The 20,320-nt window shown below is 43.3% G+C and overlaps 1 protein-coding gene across 1 annotated transcript in view; it reads left to right on the top strand.

Annotated features, from left to right (window-relative positions):
• Positions 1–1,819: 1,819 nt before the first annotated feature.
• Positions 1,820–20,320, top strand: part of LOC146578425 (uncharacterized) — a 24,533-nt gene continuing 6,032 nt past the window's right edge. The window contains exon 1 of the mRNA XM_085268788.1: positions 1,820–1,965. The gene's annotated coding sequence lies outside the window, so the exon portion shown is untranslated. The remainder of the gene's footprint in view (positions 1,966–20,320) is intronic.

Genomic DNA, 20,320 nt, shown 5'->3' with positions numbered 1-20,320 from the left:
CGGAAAAAGGGGGCATTTGCGCCATGTTTGGTGACTTATGCTGTACCTTCATCCCCAACAACACTGCTCCAGATGGCTCAGTAACTCGAGCTCTGGAAGGGCTGAAAACTCTGTCATAAACCATGCATGAACACTCACGAATTGACAACCCGCTGGAGAGCTGGATGACCTCTGTGTTCGGAGAGTGGAAAGGGTTGGTGATGTGTGTAATGCTGTCTGCTGCATCATTTCTAAGGATATTGGTGACTTGTGGTTGTTGTCTCATTCCTTGTGCTGGAGGATTGTTGGAAAAGGCGATCACGAGGGCAGTGGCCCCAATGGCCATGATGCCATTGATGGAGCTGGAAGTAACTGAGTGGGCCGAGGAGTGACACAACAAACGGTGTGGGGATGTCTCTGAGGGAGACGTCAAGAGAGGGAATGTGGAATTAAAGAAATAATTTTATGGCTACAATATATTCAGCATCATTAATGATATAATCTATAGTATTGATACTGCATTAAGATGTTTATTAAAACCTGCTGACTTTACATTAACCTTTTTATTACAGGTACAGCTAAGACCATTTTATAAGCTCAGTCAATTAGAGATCCGGCTCTTTCGGTTCGGCTCACTACCGGCTCTTCGGGTTGTTTTATTGCTTTAATTAATTTATTATTAACAATAATATGAAATTATGCACAAAAGGAATTACTAATGTAAAAAAAAGTGGTTTTATTTATATGTTTATATATAAATATATACGGTGGCCCCTAGAGACAAACCACGTACAAACTACAAAACACATTTCTAGCATGAACTGAACTTCCAAAGCAGAGCTACTAGATCACTTAAATTACACAATTGAAAGCATGTGTGTATTGTTTGTGTATTTATACACAGGCACTCGTATATAGTCAAATAATTTAAAAAAAAGTTCATTTACCTGTTACTGCCACACACCAAATCCGGTCGTTGGTACTTGCTGGCTTGTGTAGCCACTAGGTAACAAAAGCTCAACACTGCGCCCAGCATCCTGGAGCACTTCTGTTGTGTTTGTACGTGTTTTGAGTTTTTATGTGCTTCTGAGTTTTTACGTGTTTTGGAGTTTTTACGTGCTTTGTCTCTAGGGGCCACCGTAAATATACTTTTATTTATTCACTCCACATAAAATGTAATAAATAAATCATATAATACAAAAATCAACTATTCACATTTCACCTTTTAACTATTTAAATTTTCAGCTTTTTCTTTTTAAACAAATTTAAAATGAAACAACACAAAACACTGCAAACCACAACACAATTAAATATAAATTAAAATATGAAAACAAAAAGAAGATGCATATTCTCTGTCATATGGGCCTGCATGAATAAACTTTCTGAGTCCTTTATCATCTGCAACTGAAAATAGTTGTGGATGATTACTATACCTTTCTAATGTGACGTTGTTGTCCCTGGCTCTCTCTCTCTCTCCCTCCCGCTCTGTTCCTGTGCTACTCAGTGTAACTACCGCCCCTCCCCCCTCTGCTCAGCGTAAAGCACAAGGCTCGCGTGCTGAGTGAAGCAGGAAAAAAAGTGCGAGAGAGAGGGTGAGAGAAAGAAAAAAAAAAACACGTGACGGCTCGCGATAAGGAGCCGGCTCGCGTCGTTCACTTCAAGGAGTCGGCTCTAAGAGCCATTTCGTTCGCGAACGACCATCACTATAGCAGAGCCCGGGAAGGGGGCGGAGCAAGGTGTGTGCGCGTGGTAGATGAGGCGAGCATAGAGAGAGCTGCTTTTAATGAAACGGGAGTAAAGCAGTAAACTTACAGGAACATATACCACTACCAACGTTTGGATCGATATCTGCATACCCTTGTCTCCTGGATCCTAGCTGAGATCAGCGTGAACCACGTGGGTCTCTGCTCCCTGATCTGTTTCCTGTGTTTAGAAGACTTCCAGCTTTGTCACGGAGTTTCTCTCGGTTTGTGGGCTCATCTAAAGGTAAGCACCGAGCTAACTTTAATGCGGGTTCAGTTTATGTTGAGTTTATCTCTGTTGCGAACAATAGACTGTTTGGTATACACTGGAGTTAGGCAGACTGTAGAGTTTGTGATTGCTTGCAACATTATAATCTGGCGGTTGCTAACTGCGGTCAAGTGAGCCTTCACTTACAAAGTCACAGTCAAGCCAGCCTCACCGCAAATGCTGTTGTGCAATTCTTAGGCATATTTACACATAGGTTTGCAAGCAAGAAAGTCTTCTCTATGGTTGTGTCCCAATTCAGGGTCTGCACGCTTGAAGTACGCATTTTAAGTGCGGTTACGTCACCACCACTCGACGACGGCTGTCCCAATTCAAAGAGTACTTCAAATGCATACTCCAAATGCGCCGTCGATTACCCCAAATATCAAGCGTGGTCCGGTGCACGCTTCGTGATCCCATATATCCCACAATCCATAGCGCAGCGGTGGGTGTGGAGAATTTTGCCGCAAAATACGGCAGAAGGGAGCAGAAGAGTTTTTTTTTTATTCCAAACTTTATTGAAATTATAAAGCGAACAGTCAGTCATTCCAGTTCAGTTTGTACAGTAGACATACAAGGCAAATAAGAGTAACAATATACAGTACAATGAAATAAGAAGGACAAATAAAGGAAAAGAAAAAAAAAGGGGGGGGGGGGGATGTGACAGACTTCATAACAACTTTGTACTTGAAAGTTGTGACAGCTCATTCGTTAAACATTTCTGAATGAATTTCAATCAATAATAAATCTTTTTTATTGGAAGTTAATTTAAGAGAGTTTAAGTAATATTCAATTTCAATCAAAAACAAATTAAATGATGGGGTTGAGTTTTGAAATTTACATTTATGTATATGGAATTTCCCTAATAAGATGGAGCGGCCGAAGAGTGAACTGTCAAAAGTACTGAATATGACGTCACTTATTTATGTGCGAATGTTTAATAATTAAAGTCAGTCATATATCCACAAACACAACAAGCTGAAAGTCAGTGATGTATGTGTGTGTGTGTATTTTTATATATATATATATATATATATATATATATGGCTGTGTCCCAATTCAGGGTCTGCACACTTGAAGTACGCGTACTACGTACGGTGCGTGCTATTAGTACGAGAAGTGCGGAAGTAAGAGGCTTATGAAATGGGACGGTCTAGCCTCTGTCACGCTGGTCAGGTTGCCCAGCAACCATGATACTAACCGTGAGACATCAGTTACACAGCGATAAAAAGAAACACAAAAACTGGCAAGAAGCGGTTGTATTATTATCTGCAATAGCCGGTGCAATAGACAGCCACGGGAAGCCGACAGGTAAAGGGATCGTTTTTCCCTTTATTCTAAGCTCAAAGATGAGACTATTCAAAGTATAGTACTGTAAATTGGGTATAGTTTGGTATTTTCTCTGGAGCTGTTTTCTTGGTTATTTATCCCTAATATTGTCTCAGTATGTCTGATACAAAAAAGATAGTGGAAAGTTTCAGGACAGAGTTTTGGAATGATTGTAAAACTGTGTAATCATCAGTGTTGGGTAAGTTACTTTAAATTAGTTAACCCTCCCTCTCCTGTTTCTACTTCAATCATGAAACTGATCAATGATCAGCTGATTGGCTTTTCTCTCTTGTTTGTTTATCGCCCACTTTGCGCCAGAAAGAGGAAACCAGCGGAGGTCGCGCTAAACAACAGCAGCATGTTTAAGCTTGATCAGCTATTGTTAGAATTTATTTAATATTAATTTCTAGTATCAGCTGATGTTTGCTGGAGCCACAGCTGCAAAAAAGCTGCTGGTCATGATATGGTTTGGTTATCTGGTGAGAGGGAAACATGAAGATGAAACCAGGAGATGTCCTTACTGAATCATCAGAGCTGAGCAGGTGATGGAGAAACAGGTTTACCTTTTAGGTGACATGAATGAGTTGAAGGGAAGTTATGAACTGTTTCTGAGAGACAAATAACACCAGGATCCTTTTTTTTAATGTAGCTGACAGCTGGTAACTGTGCAGGGGCGGGTCTAGCAAAGTGTTGCCAGGGGGCCAGGTAGGGCATTAACAGGGAGAGGGGGGCACAAAGAAATACTTTTCTTTCTTTTTCTCATTTAAAATATCTATTTATGCATATATACCATCAGAACAGTGTACATCAGCATTTCTTTTCATTCAAAGGCTTTATGACGGTCTCTAGTCAAAATGCCCGGGTCTGTCCCAGTGTCCCAGCCCAGCCCTGTATGCAGCTCCTCTGGAGTCTGGTGTTACCTACATCTTCGTATTCGGAAGGCAGAATTTCTGGTTTTATACAATCGAAAGCACCACGACTGCAGTTTTTGTGTTGGATGTAAAAACATGACGCTGTGACGTAGGCTAGAATCATGGCGGCGGTCAACAACGGTCCAGGCGTGGGATTTCTATCATAGAAAAATGCACAGAATTTTTTCCTTTCTATTGGTAGGTGGCACAGTGCACTTGTGGCAAGTAAGCAAGCTAGAAGACTGGTAATCTTGCTGGGTATCCAGTTACAGAAGCAACACATTAACAAGAGAATTCTGAGTAAAACCAAAGTTACTTTCCCTAGTAACTAGTTACTTTGAAAGTAATGAGTAACTTGAAGTAACTGAGTTACTTTTGATAGAAGTAACTGGTAATCTAACTAAGTTACTAATTTAAAGTAACTTACCCAACACTGCACATGAGTGTATACTTACAACCTAAAAAATCTTACCAGGGGCCCGTTCTTCGTACCTCGCTCACTACATCCAAGATCAAATGACACACCCAAGATCAAATCATCACGCTAACTTTGAGCTTGCTATTCCGGTTCTCCGAACACACCTGTTGTTGACGATTAGTATAGCTGGATGAAGTAATGTGAGATCGCCGGGTGGCTTAAAAGGGGCTACACATCGAGAGTAGAAACATTGATCGGCAACCCTTTGATTGGTCGGCGAAAATGTCGAAGGAGCGCGCTCAGTATTTTTCGTCAGCAGAGCAAGAACTCTTGATTGAGGCATTTCAGGAGTTTCAGTGTTTAATTAAAACGCAAGGGAAGGCTGAAAAAGCTGCAAAAGCAAGGAGAGAGGGCTGGCAGGAAGTTGCTGACAAATTAAACTTGTAAGTAATTTAATAATAACAATAATAATGGATTGGATTTATATAGCGCTTTTCAAGGCACCCAAAGCGCTTTACAATGCCACTATTCATTCACTCTCACATTCACACACTGGTGGAGGCAGCTGCAGTAGCCACAGCTGCCCTGGGGCAGACTGACAGAAGCCAGGCTGCCATATTGCGCCATCGGCCCCTCTGGCCAACACCAGTAGGCGGTAGGGTAAATTTATTATATTATATTACGTTATACCCTCTGCAGCACGGTGGCACGGTGGTTAGCACTGTTGCCGCACAGCAAGAAGGTCCTGAGTTCAATTCCAACATCAGGCCGGGGTCTTTCTGTGTGGAGTTTGCATGTTCTCCCCGTGTTTGCGTGGGTTCTCTCCGGGTACTCCGGCTTCCTCCCACCGTCCAAAGACATGCAGCTTGTGGGGATAGGTTAATTGGATAATCCAAATTGTCACTAGGTGTGAATGTGCGAATGAATGTGAGTGCGAATGGTTGTCTGTCCCTGTGTGTTGGCCCTGCGACAGACTGGCGACCTGTCCAGGGTGTACCCCGCCTCTCGCCCTATGACAGCTGGGATAGGCTCCAGCGCCCCCCGCGACCCTGAAAAGGACAAGCGGAAGTGAATGGATGGATGGATGGATGGATGGATATTACGTTATACCCTCTTTCACATTAGAGCCACAACAGGACCAACTAGAACATGGGAACAGGTAAAAGTGAAATATAAGAATATTCTACAGAATGGTAATATTTATCACTTATATTGCTTTTAGCCTCTTGAAAAGAGACCCTGAAATAATTTGTTTGTTTATAACAGCAACCAAGAAAAGGGCAGAGCAAAAACAGACAGGTGGTGGTCCTGCACCCCCTCGTCAACAAGTTGGTTAAGTAAATAATACCCTCACGGGAAAATCGATATCTCTCTATGAGCACACTGTCGCGCTGAGCTGAAGGATCCTGTCTATCCCGCAATATACGCTGAATTCTGGAAACTCTCCTTATCAATCTTGCACCTTCCGCAATGGGTGGCTCGCGTATACGGACAGGACATGGCTGCGACAGACTTCTCAAATCCACCTTCGCTTTTATAGCCGTGGTCTCTCATCTTGATTACACGAAGTGATTTACTATTACTACTCTAAAATATGAATTACATCTGAAATAATCAAATACATGACATAGAATGATTAATAGTACATTTCCCTTTTTTAGGAAATGACCTGTATGTATCTGTATGAAATCAATAAAAGAATCAAATACTGCATTATCTTTAGTTACATTGATAATATTTATTTATGGTAAAACAGTGGAGAAATATCGCTGTTGCTTTTGTATAAATGAAGCGGACATACCTGAGTGGCCGCAATCTAATCTTGTTTACATAAAGTAAGCCTGCTCCCGAGCAGGTTTACGCTTACGGATCTGTTGCTATGACAGCAAGTCCTGGATGAGCTTCGGAGAACCGAACGATCCAAGATCACGCGAAATCGTCAACATTCAAATCCAGCTAACTTACTTAGCGAGGTACGAAGAACGGACCCCTGAGCTTGGTCCACCATGGTTAGTGTCCTTGTTTTCATGCAGGGCTCTGAACACACCCCACCACTTACCCCCTTCGCCCGACTGAGCCCGGGGAACCATCCGGCTGAATCTACTCCCACTCTGGCAGCAAGATTTAACAAAAAAAAAAAAATCAGTTTTATTGATTATAGAATACACTATATCGGATTCATATCGGTATCGGCAGATATCCAAATTTATGAAATCGGTATTGGTATCGGATAGAGCTGCCACAAACTATTATTTTGATAGTCGACTAGTCACCGATTATTTTTGTATATAGTTGACTAATCAGATCATCATCCATTGGACGTAAAACTACAGCTTATTGCACCAGCATGCATCTGCTCTTATATAACTATCATTAGCTTACAGCTTTAAGTGTTTAGGGTATGTGCTAACTAAAAATAAAGACAAAATGATAGTTTATTAAATTTTAATGACATTGCAGATTGTTTCGGGGAAGTTTAATAAACTCCTTGCTATCTAAAATATAACAGGACACCGGAGTATATTCTCAAGCATCTCACACTTCTGATGATCAGCTGTCTGCTTGATGTTTATTCAGCTGTGTAAAAACTATAACTTTAGTCTCAGCCAAACCGATTTACTCAGGAACAAATAAAATATTGAAAAAAGCCAAACAATAACATTTATCTGTTATTAACATTAATAACAGTTATCTAAGTGACTTATGTATCATGTTTAACCTGAGTAGCGAAAGACTGCGGTGGGTTTAAAAACGATTTGCCAGGAGTCCGCTGTTCTCACCGGCTCTAGTGAGCCTTGAACCCCGGTTAGCTATCGAGCTGGTGGGTAACAGACGTCTCCGAAAACGTCGGAGCACTTTTGAAAATATGCGGTGTCTTGATAAACTGAGCAGATATTTGATGTTTACACAGCTACATTCTCGCCTGAAAATATGTTAATAGTTTATTTTGTGACCCAGAAAGAATAATAAGAGTAATATTAAAATCAAATCACTTTTATTCAAGGTTCAAGGTTCTTTATTTGTCACATGCATAGTTATACAAGTATAACACACAGTGAAATGTTGCCTGACACGCTCCTCGACATGTGCAAAAATTGTGGGGGGGGGGGTGTAGAGGAAGAACATTATTTATATATATATATATATATATATATATATGGGGTGCAACGATATTCGTATCGATATTGAACCGTTCGATACAGTGCTTTCGGTTCGGTACGCATATGTATCGAACAATACAACATTTGTAATTTATTTTATCAACTTTCCTTCTGACGATGCTGTCTGTGTTGAGCGCTCAGTGAATCTGCGTTCGACTACTCCGCCTAGGCTGCACTGTCGAGCGCAGATCCACTGAGCGCTCCACACAGACAGCATAGACAGAAGGAAGAGCGCAGGGCACCTCCCCCACCCTCATTCAGATCTGGCGTTTGGAATTATTTTGGTTTTCATGTGACGTATGACCCTGAAGGTAAGCGAGTCATGGACTAAAGTAAAACAGTATGTTGGATGTGCCATGCAATGCTCAATTACATGGGTGGGAACTAGTGTGTTAGCGCAGTTAGCTCGTTAACGTGTTGGCCGTCTAGCCCCATATCGCTAGCCCGACGTCCTGGAGCTAGCGATTTTTTCAGTCGGGCTACCAAAATCTATCTCTGCCCTGCCCGTCAGGCTATTGTAGGAAGGAAAAATATATGTCAATGCTTTTGCATTCTTTCAGAAATGTAGCTGGGTAATTATGTCATTGGCATCGGTGAGCCACTGTCAGTATGTGACATATTGAAATCGCGTTTGAATTTGCGCTTGTTTTTTTTGCTTTCACTTTGCAATCGTGCGAACTGTATATAGAGAGCGACAGCACTGATCTGTGAGTGATGATAATTTGTGCACCAATTCCTCTGACATCGTCTTATTAATTGTTAGCTTACTATGCAAACATGACAAGTGAAATCTCCCGCAGCAAGCTTAAACATGTGAGAGGTTGATCGCGCAGAGAATCGCTGAGCTTATGTGAGTGCGTGTGTAAAAGCAGCAGGATATATATTTTAGTTCTGCTGAGCCAAATAAGACAGGTCAGGGTGAAGAAGTGACAGCCAAAGAAAAGCTTACCACAAAACGGAGAAGTTATGACAAATCAGACTATAAGGCAAAAAGAAAGTGCAGCTTTATGGTTTCATGGACAAAAGAATTTCTGTGGCTGCAATATGACGAGCTAAATAACCAGGGGTGCACATAAGTGGTCCGCAGGTGCGCATTCGCTGTCAAAATAAAAAACACGCACAAGGGTTAGGGTTAAATTTAAAAACTGTACTTTTGAGTTAAAATATATATTTATAATTTTAATAAATGACAAATTAAAAAGGCATGAACATTTTTTTGTATCGACAAAATATCGAACCGTGACACCAAAGAACCGAACCGTGAATTTTGTGTATCATATATATATATATATATATACACACACACACACACACACACACACACACACACACACACACACACACACACACTGGGTGAATGTGCAGTAGTAGCAGCAGCACATTATTGTCACATCACATGTGCAGGTACATTGGTACAGTACATGCGAGTGAAATTCTTGTGTGCGAGCTTCACAAGCAGCAGAGTTGTGCAAAAATACAATAACATATAAAACAAGCAAAATACAAGACTGGCTACATCTGAGACTAATAAATATATGTACAATATATAATAGTATATGCATTACTGGATGTGTATACTAAGTATGTTTTTCTACGTGTGTGTGTGTGTGTATACATATTTTACAAATTAAATAGAGTAAGCAATAAAGTTAAATATATAAAATATACAGAGGTTTGTAGTTGGATATTGTGCAAAACAGTGGCATTACTGTACAGTATGGAGTGCATAATGTTAAAGTTCCAGTAGTGAAGCTGAGGTGTCTATGACGTGTTCAGCAGTCTGATGGCCTGGTGGAAGAAGCTGTCTCTCAGTCTGCTGGTACGGGACCGGATGCTGCAGAACCTCCTTCCTGAGGGAAGTAGTCTGAACAGTTTACGGCTGCGGTGCCTGGAGTCCTTGATGATCCTCCCCTCCTTCCTCAGGCACCGCTTCCTGTAGATGTCCTGGAGGGAGGGAAGCTCACCTCCAATTATCCGTTCAGAGCACCGCACTACTCGCTGGAGAGCTTTGCAGTTGTTGGCGGTGCTGTTGCCATACCAGGTGGTGATGCATCCAGTGAGGATGCTCTCAATGGCACAGCGATAGAAGGTCCTGAGGATGCGGGGGCTCATGCCAAATCTTTTCAGTCTCCTGAGAAAGAAGAGGCGCTGCTGCGCCTTCTTCACTGTCTTGTTTGTGTGTACTGACCACGTAAGATCCTCAGCCAGATGTACACCAAGGAACCGGAAGCTGCTCACTCTCTCCACAGCAGCGCCGTTGATGGTGATGGGGGTGTGTACTTCTCTGCACCTCCGGAAGTCCACTATCAACTCCTTTGTCTTTGCGACGTTGAGGGTGAGATGGTTGTCTTGACACCAGTGGGTCAGGGCGCTGACCTCCTCCCTGTAGGCCGTCTCATCACCATTGGTGATAAGACCCACCACTGTAGTGTCATTCGCAAACTTCACAATAATGTTGGAGTTGTTAGTGGCTGTGCAGTCGTAGGTGTAGAGTGAGTACAGGAGAGGGCTCAGTACACACCCCTGTGGAGCACCAGTGTTCAGTGTGATGGGGGATGAGGTGATGCTGCCCAGCCTGACCACTTGGCGTCTGTCAGACAGGAAGCTAAGGATCCAGCTGCAGAGGGAGCTGCTCAGTCCTAGATCCTGCAGTTTCCTGTCCAGCTTCGAGGGAACGATGGTATTGAATGCTGAGCTGTAATCTACAAACAGCATTCTCACATACGTGTCGTCAAAGGAGCTTGCAAAGAAAAGCGTCTGGACTTCTTTAAGTTGCTTGAAGACGTTTCACCTCTCATCCGAGAAGCTTCTTCAGTTCTAAGGTCAAATGGTGGAGAGTCCCAGATATAAACCTAGTGGGAGTGACCCCCCACAGAGGGACAAAAGGACCCCCTGATGATCCTCTAATCGCCTGAGCCAAGGTGGGAAACTGGGCGTGGGTCCCAATCAGCCAGAGTTTCGGGTGTGTTCATTGTGAAACCTGGCCCCACCTTATCATGCGAATTCCTGGGGTCAGATGGCCCAGGATGTGAGTGGGCGTTAAGGCGTCTGGGAAGGGATCTCAAAACTGGATTATAGATGGCAGAGAGTTGGTGTCGTAAACCCCCGCCTCTGTTCAAAGATGGTCGCTCACAGTGGACATAGATGGCTTCTTTCACTCCTCTTTCAAACCATCTGTCCTCTGTCCAAAATGTGAACATTGGCATCCTCGAAAGAGTGTCCTTTATCCTTAAGATGCAGATGGACTGCTGAGTCTTGTCCTGTGGAGGTGGCTCTTCTGTGTTGTGCCATGCGCTTGTGAAGTGGCTGTTTGGTCTCTCCAATGTAGAGGTCTGAGCATTCCTCGCTGCACTGTACAGCATACACCACATTGTTAAGTTTGTGTTTTGGCGTTTTGTCTTTCGGGTGAACCAGTTTCTGTCTGAGCGTGTTGCTGGGTCTGAAATACACTGGGATGTCATGCTTGGAGAAAACTCTCCTGAGTTTCTCTGATACACCGGCTACATAGGGGATGACAATGTTGTTGCGTCTGTCCTTCTTATCCTCCCTCGCTGGTGTCTGGTCTTCTTTTCTGTGCCTCTTTGCTGACTTTAAGAACGCCCATTTAGGATAGCCGCACGTTTTGAGTGCTTCCTTTACATGTGTGTGTTCCTTCTTTTTCCCTTCAGGCTTAGAGGGAACACGTTCTGCCCGGTGGTGTTGGGTCCTGATTAGGGCTGGGCGATATGACCCAAAATTCATATCTCGATATTTTTTAGCTGGATGGCGATATAAGATATATATCTCGATTTTTTTTTTAAAGCCATAAGTTAAGAACAAAAAGAGAGTTCTTAGTCACACTGTGTCCCAGATGTCACACGGGCACTTTTATTTACATACAGCGTAGATGTACATGAAGAAATTACTCAAAAATAAATTATCAGCATTTATTAAATAATCATGGTCCATAAATAAAAGAAAACAATGTTGTTTTTGTGCATAACAAAAAGCTCACAATTGTGCAGTCAAAATGTAAACTAATAGACGCTGAGCATAATAACAAAGAGACAGATTTCACAGCTGCACCACGTCTCTGAACAGGTGCCATTTGTGGTCCTTATACACACACAGTACGTATCACTCCGCGAGGCTCCTCCTCGGTAGCCGTAATCCTCCGACAATCCATCAAGCGGTGCAGCTCCGTAGCTTAGCAAAGTCATATTAAAACATTTTTTGACAGATTGCTGAGCGCTGTGTACCACATAAATTCGGTTCGCGGTCAGTAAGCACATCCAGAATTCATACATAAGGCGCACTGTCGATTTTTGAGAAAATGAAAGGATTTTAGGCCGTGCAGCCCCTCCTGGCTGCATGTCGTTAGCGCGGTTAGCACGCTAACCCGTTGACGCCATCCAGCCCCACGCACGGTAACTCGCTAACGGAGATTTTCCGCTTTCATCTTGTCATTGCCTGCAGGTGAAACTATGGGGGAGGCGGAGTTGTGTTCAGTGAAGGAGAGGCGAGGCCGAGTAACGTTGCGTAGAGACAAAAGTGGACGAAAGAGAGGCAAACCTGCGGCTCCACAAGTATAATCATAACGTAACATAGACTATATCGATATAAACGATATTGTCACATCTTATATCTCGTATGAAAATATATCGATATTTTTAAAAAACTCGATATATCGCCCAGCCCTAGTCCTGATTACTCCAAGTTTGTGTTCCAAAGGGTGATGGGAGTCAAAGAGGAGGTACTGGTCCGTGTGTGTGGGCTTCCGGTAAACTTCGATGTTGAGTTTGCCGTTCTCTTCAATGTGCACAGCGCAGCCCAGGAAAGGCAGACAGTTGTCCTTTGTGTCTTCCCTGGTGAACTTGATGTTTTTATCCACAGCGTTGATGTGCGCAGTGAAGGATTCCACTTCTTGTGTCTTGATTTTGACCCAGGTGTCGTCCACATATCTGTACCAGTGGCTGGGTACTCTTCCTTTGAAAGAGCCAAGAGCCTTTCTTTCCACTTCCTCCATGTAAAGGTTGGCTACAATAGGTGACACGGGGGAGCCCATGGCACAGCCATGTTTTTGTCTGTAAAAGCCTTCGTTGTACTTGAAATATGTAGTGGTGTGGCAGAGGTCTAACAGTGTGCAGATCTGATCGGGTGTGGAGCTGTCTTCTTGTAGTCGTTTTCTGACAGTCTCCACGGCCTCCGTGGTGGATATGCAAGTGAAGAGAGAGACTACATCAAAGGACACCATGGTTTCATCTGGATCCAGGGTAAGTTTCTGAACCTTGTCGGTGAAGTCGGTGGAGTTCTTGATGTGGTGGGGTGTTCCCCACGAGAGGAGCAAGGATGGTAGCAAGGTGTTTAGCAATGTTATAAGTGGCTGAGTTTATGCTACTGACTAGTAGGCACCATGTTAACTGTGACATGGCATGGATGACACATACCAAGATGGCGCCTGTGTGTTTGGCATGCCGTCTATCGCTCTCTTCTATTTGTTTTATTTTATTGTTTTTAGTCAATTTTGTGCAACATGTCAGCCCTGCATTGTTTTATGATCGCCAGACATTATTGGAAATAGGCTTATCTACCCAAGCTTTAGCTCGGTTTGGAAATGACAACCAAGGCTTTCTGCCTCCCGATTTGGAAGTAACACCACCTCACTGGCGCTCCTTACCATTGCCACTGGATGTGCGGAAGCGACGCAGGAGACGAGGTAACCGTGGAGGTCTCCTTGTCAAACTGAGACTCAGGATCTCTTGTTTTCCTCATGAGCTTCGCTCAATTTGTCGATCCTGCCCGCGACTCTTGGTGCGGTTGCGTGCTTTGGACCCGGTGGACTCCTGCTTGGTTCCTGTTGTGGGATCTCTCGAGAAGGGTTCTGCAAAACCCTCTCCTCTCCGACATCTGCGTTGGCGTGGAGTGGACCAAACAAACCTCCGACCTGTGAATCTGGTTGTTGCTGCCTCGGAAGCTCCCGAGCCAATTCCTCTCAGGTTGGGATTAATTAACGCCAGATCGGTGGCAAATAAGACATTCATTTTGAAGGAATTTTTCGCTTCCCATGCACTGGATTTTCTTTGCTTGACTGAAACTTGGATTCCACCCGGTGAGTTAAGTGCCTTTTCTGAATTACTGCCGGCTGGCTGTGCCTTTTTTAGTGTTCCGAGAGTTTCTGGTCGCGGAGGAGGGCTAGCTGTTGTTTTTAAGGCACATCTTGACTTTAAGCAGCTATCCCCATCAACACGCCACACCAGTTTTGAACTCTGTTTGTGTGAACTGGGCCACTCGTCTTCGCTGTTGTGTGCGATTGTTTATCGGCCCCCAAAATATAACAAGGAGTTTTTATCCGAGTTCTCAGAGTTTCTTGCTGACTGTGCATCACGGTATGACCAGATCCTTTTACTTGGTGAGTTTAATATACACGTCTGCTGCCCGGGGAAGCCCCTGGCTAAGAACTTTCTGGACTTAGTGAACTCTTTTAACTTTATTCAGTCTGTTAAAGGTGCCACTCAAGAACGTGGTCACACACTGGACTTGGTTTTATCACATGGTTTATCTGTCCAAAACGTACTTGTCGAGGATGCGGTGTTCTCTGACCATATGCCTATTTTATGTGATATTGTTCTTTTTAATCCTGTTCTTAAGCGTGCTGTACCTGCTCGATGTTATCGTGCTTTTGGCTCAGATACTGCCAAGCGGTTTTCCATATTGTTTGACCAATTTATTTCTTATCCTCCTGAGTTGTCCATCTCAGATGGATTAGTTTCTTGTTTGGATTCTGCTTGTAAATCTGTCCTCGACGCTGTCGCTCCTTTTATATTCAGACAATGCAAGCCAAAGGCTAGTCCTTGGCTAACTGATTTTACCAGAGCCGCTAGAAAAGAATGTAGAAGATGTGAAAGACTGTGGAAAAAAGATAGGCTGTGCGTCTCTATGGAAGCTCTTAAGACTAGCTGGAAAGTCTATCAGAGAGCAGTAAAGGCTGCCAAGCACTCCTATTTTTCTCAACTTATTGCTGCCAGCTCGCATAACCCTCGTGTTCTATATAACACTATAAATTCTGTACTTAATCCGGAAGGCTATATTCTTTTGCACTCTTCTGCGGTTATGTGCAATAAGTTTCTTAATTATTTTGTGGAAAAGGTTGCTAGTTTGAGACCTCCGACTCTACCTATTGCTGACCCAGCCATGCATGGTTCTTGCTCAAGTCTGTTCTCTGCTTTTCTACCAATTGTTTTATCTGATTTAGAGAAACTTGTGTTGAATGCTAAACCGTGTGGCTCTCCAAATGACGTTGTTCCTCCCCATTTTCTTAAAAAGGTATTTCCTATCATCGGACCACATATTCTGAACATTATTAATACTAGTCTTTTGTCTGGTCAAGTACCTAGGGAATTTAAGCATGCAGTCATACATCCTTTACTTAAGAAACCAGGCTTAGACAGTTCAGTCATATCAAATTTTAGACCCATCTCTAAGCTTCCCTTTCTTAGTAAGATTCTGGAAAGGATTGTTTATACTCAGTTGATGGACTACTTGAATGACTCTAAATTGTCAGAAATCTTTCAGTCCGGCTTTAAGCCATTCCACAGCACGGAGACAGCCCTCGTAAAAGTTATGAATGACATCCTGATAGCGACAGACCGTGGTAAATATGCAGTGCTGGTCTTGTTGGACATGACAGCTGCATTTGACACTGTGGATCACGATTTGCTGATCTCCCGCTTACAGCACTGTGTGGGAATTACTGGTTCGGCACTTTTGTGGTTAAAGTCCTATCTTTTAAATGGGACATTTTGTGTTAAGTTGGGGTCGGCTTCATCCTCTGTGGCCCCTCTGCTTTGGGGTGTTCCACAGGGATCTATTCTTGGGCCGTTATTGTTTTCATTGTACCTCTTGCCTCTTGGCGCGATTTTCCGAAAGCATAAAGTGCCATTCCATCTATACGCAGATGACTGCCAGCTCTACTTACCTTTTAGTCATTCTGATAGTCTCCCAACTGGACCTCTGCTTGACTGCCTTACTGATGTCAAAGCATGGATGGCAAAAAACTTTTTAAATTTTAATGATCGGAAGACAGAAGCAATTTTATTTGGCCCAAATCGCTCTTCTCATACTCTGGATGTTGATCTTGCAGCTTTGACTTCCCAACTAAAGAGTTCGATCACAAATCTCGGAGTTAAAATTGATTCTGCACTCACCTTTGATGACCATGTAAACGGGGTGGTAAAATCAGCATTTTATCACCTCAGACGTTTATCCAAAGGTTAAGCCCTTTCTTTCCAAGCGTGACTTGGAAAGCGTTATTCATGCCTTTATTACCTCACGTTTAGATTATTGTAATTCTCTTTTAACAGGGGTTGGGCAGGGCACTTTGTCACGCCTGCAATTAGTGCAAAATGCTGCGGCGCGATTTTTAACTGGTAGAAGAAAATTTGATCACATCACTCCGATTTTGGCCTCTTTACACTGGCTTCCAATTGAATTCAGGATCCGTTTTAAAGTCCTTTTATTGGCTTTTAAATCTCTAAATGGTCTGGCACCTGTTTATTTGTCTGATTTGTTGAAGCCCCACGTCCCCACTCGTTCCCTTCGGTCAGCTGAGCAGTTGCTGCTTTCGGTCCCAAAGTCACGGCTGAAACTTAGAGGAGACCGAGCGTTCTCTGTTGCCGCGCCGATGCTTTGGAATAACCTTCCTCTCCATATTAGACAGGCTGCATCAAGTGCCAGTTTTTAAGTCTTTATTAAAAACCTATTTTTATTCCCTGGCTTTTAACTCTGTGGGTAACTGACATTTTTATTTTATTTTATTTTATTTTTTTATTGTTTTTTAACTTTATTGCTATGTCTGGTTTTATTACTATGTGCATATTAGTATTGTACAGCACTTTGGTCTACCAGGTGTGTTTTTAAAGTGCTATATAAATAAATAAATGATGATGATGACTATGGGTCTGAGTGGGACAGCTTCCTTGTGGATCTTAGGAAGTCCATAGATGCAGGGTATGGCATCCCCTGGGTAAAGGCGGTGATATGTAAGGCGGTCAATAATTTTGTCCTTTTCAAAGTCTTGAAGGCAAGCTATAACTTTCTTTTTGTAGCTGCTTGTGGGGTCTCGCTTTAGGGCTTCGTAGGTATTGTTGTCACTGAGGAGAGTAGTGATCTTTGTATGGTAATCTGTAGTGTTTAGGACCACGGTGCATCTTCCCTTATCAGCTGGTAAAACAGTGATGTTGTGGTCTTTGCTCAGGGAAGCGACGGCCTTCTTTTCCTGTATTGTGAGGTTGGATGGAGGGACTTTGGCACTGGAGAGCGTGGCTGAGACTTTCATCCTGATTTGCTCTGCTTCTGTCTGTGATAATTTATTAATCCGTATGGCAGATTCTGTGGCTGTGATGAGGTTCACTATGGGCAACTGTTGTGGAGAAATGGCAAAATTGAGTCCTTTGGCTAATACTCTCTTTTGAGTTTCAGTGAGAATCCTGTCTGAAAAGTTCTTAACCCATTTCTCCTGACTGGCATCAGGTGTGTTTTCTTCTCTGGGTTGTGTAGGTTCAGGATGAGGAGTGTGTGTTTTTGAAAGCAAGGTGTGAAATTTCCTGCGTTGTCTTTCTTTTCCTTTAGAGTGTTGGGCCCGCTGAGGTGGGGCCAGGTTTCACAATGAACACACCCAAAACTCTGGCTGATTGGGACCCACGCCCAGTTTCCCACCTTGGCTCAGGCGATTAGAGGATCATCAGGGGGTCCTTTTGTCCCTCTGTGGGGGGTCACTCCCACTAGGTTTATATCTGGGACTCTCCACCATTTGACCTTAGAACTGAAGAAGCTTCTCGGATGAGAGGTGAAACGTCTTCAAGCAACTTAAAGAAGTCCAGACGCTTTTCTTTGCAAGCTCCTTTGACTACGATGACCTGGATGACTGAGAACCTTCACAGACTCACATACGTGTCTCTCTTCTCCAGGTGTGACAGGGCAGTATGTAGTGTCAGGGCTATGGCATCACCGGTGGACCTGTTGTGGCGGTATGCGAATTGTAGAGGGTCCAGTTACAAGTAACGCGTTACTGCCCATCTCTGCTCGCGAGTAAAGACAACTGCAGTGTTTGTGTTTTCTAACTCAGGTGTCTCAGCTGAAGAACTGTGGTGCTGGTGAGTCCATTTCACCTGCAACAGCATTACAGACCAGCCACACTAATAGAGCAATTTCTTTTTAATTATACACTTTGTCCTTATTATGTCCTGGGTTTTCACTAGTGGTGCAACGGATCAAAAATCTCACTGTTCAGATCCGATCACGGTTTTAAGTCATGGATCGGATCAATTTTCGGATCAGCAAAAAAAGAAAAAAACGACAAATCTGACTCACCATTTACTTATTTAGGTATTTATTTGCCTATTAAAAAGCATTCAACTCAAGACTCATTCCACGCACTTATATAAAAACAAATTAAGGTGCAATATAGGGAAGTACAGGGCTTTATGTCTACTACTCTGCTGTGATATAATGAGCGGTCACGTAGCGTTCCGTTGCCCTGGCGGTCCACCCATTTGTAGTTTGGGCAACAGAAGAAGCCTGGGACAGTTCAGCCTTAATGTTAAACTTGTGCTCTTACATGCTTGGAACAATTTTATCACTGAAGTGGATGCGCAATGGGATATCATAGCGTGGCTCAAGCACGTTCATCTTAGTTTAAACCCCTTGTTTTGCAGAATGGATTACGGCCTCATGTCTGCAGCTAAACACCCCAATATCTTTTGTAATAGCTTTAGCCCGGTCGAATTGGGCCGCAAAGGGCTGAAAAAATACCGCAAACTCCTCTGCTCCTCACTTGGACCACTAGCGCTGGCCATAACTACCACTTGACAGACTGACTACCATACACATACTTTTTTTTCGAATCTTCAGATCACGTGCATGCTGAACCGTGGAGTGAGCTCGGTTCGGGTTATGGATCAACCGTGATCCGTTGCACCACTAGTTTTCACTATTTAATAATAAAAAAAGGAAACATCACAAAAAACACTTAAGGTCATGAAAATTAATTGAGATTTAGCAATTAAATGGCGCATCCACCTTATTTATTGAAAAGTATTGGTATCAATATTTGCAATACTGGCCTGTATTTACTTGGTATCGGGTCTATACCAAAATATGCAGTATCACACACCACTAGATTCGAGTCAACTAGCACCCCCTCTGGCCAAGTGCCATAGCCTATAGCCAGATTAACTTGTGACACACATCTGCACCACGTCTGAATTAATTTTCATGCACAATCAGTGTTGGGGAGTAACGGAATACATGTGCCGCCATTACGTATTTAAAATACAAAATATGAGTAACTGTATTCTGTTACAGTTACCGTTTAAAAAGGTGGTATTCAGAATACAGTTACTTTGTTGAAATAAATGGATTACACTGCGGTACTTTCCTGTTTCATATTGTGGCGGGTCAGGACTGTTTGGGTTTTGTTTGACAGCTGTTCTGTTGTTCCAGGCTGCAGCGTTACGGTTGCCATGGTTACAGGGCGATGCTCTTTCTCTCTGCGACTGTGTGCTTCCTGGGTGAGAGAGCGCCTTTTCGTTGTTGTTGTTGTGCTAAGCTAACAGGCAGAATGCTACAGGTATAGCTCTAAAGAATGTAGCATCATGGGCAGTGTAGTCCGTGCTGCAGGGAGAATGGACTGCCATACACGTTATGGGTCTGTGAGCGCGAGGAGGGAGAAAAAGGGGAGTGGAAAGGTACGAGTTGTCATCGAGCAAAAACGGGAGCTGGAAGCATGTAAATATAATAATAACCACTGCAGCCAAGAAGAGTGCCTGACGAGCCCATTGTAAGTAAGCTATTAAGACTCGACTGTACTAGGGCTGGGCGATATATCGAGTTTTTAAAAAATATCGATATATTTTCATACAAGATATAAGATGTGACAATATCGTTTATATCGATGTAGTCTATGTTACGTTATAATTATACTTGTGGAGCCGCAGGTTTGCCTCTCTTTCGTCCACTTTTGTCTCTACGCAACGTTACTCGGCCTCGCCTCTCCTTCACTGAACACAACTCCGCCTCCCCCATAGCTTCACCTGCAGGCAATGACAAGATGAAAGCGGAAAATCTCCGTTAGCGAGTTACCGTGCGTGGGGCTGGACGGCGTCAACGGGTTAGCGAGCTAACCGCGCTAACGACATGCAGCCATGAAAGGCTGCATGTCGTTAGGCCTAAAATCCTTTCATTTTCTCAAAAATTGACAGTGCGCCTTATGAATGAATTCTGGTTGTGCTTACTGACCGTGAACCGATTTTATGTGGTACACAGCGCTCAGCAATCTGTCAAAAAATGTTTTAATATGACTTTGCTAAGCTACGGAGCTGCACCGCTTGATGGATTGTCAGAGGATTACAGCTACCGAGGAGGAGCCTCGCGGAGTGATACGTACTGTGTGTGTATAAGGACCACAAATGGCACCTGTTCAGAGACGTGGTGCAGCTGTGAAATCTGTCTCTTTGTTATTATGCTCAGCGTCTATTAGT

The sequence above is a fragment of the Mchenga conophoros genome, linkage group LG3, assembly GCF_057382185.1.
Source record: "Mchenga conophoros isolate Kocher_MC1m ecotype Shallow Benthic linkage group LG3, M_conophoros_male_GT1.1, whole genome shotgun sequence".
Taxonomy (NCBI): Eukaryota; Metazoa; Chordata; class Actinopteri; order Cichliformes; family Cichlidae; genus Mchenga; species Mchenga conophoros.
The sequence above is the reverse complement of the archived record's forward strand: the minus strand, read 5'-3'. Positions and strand labels throughout refer to the sequence as shown.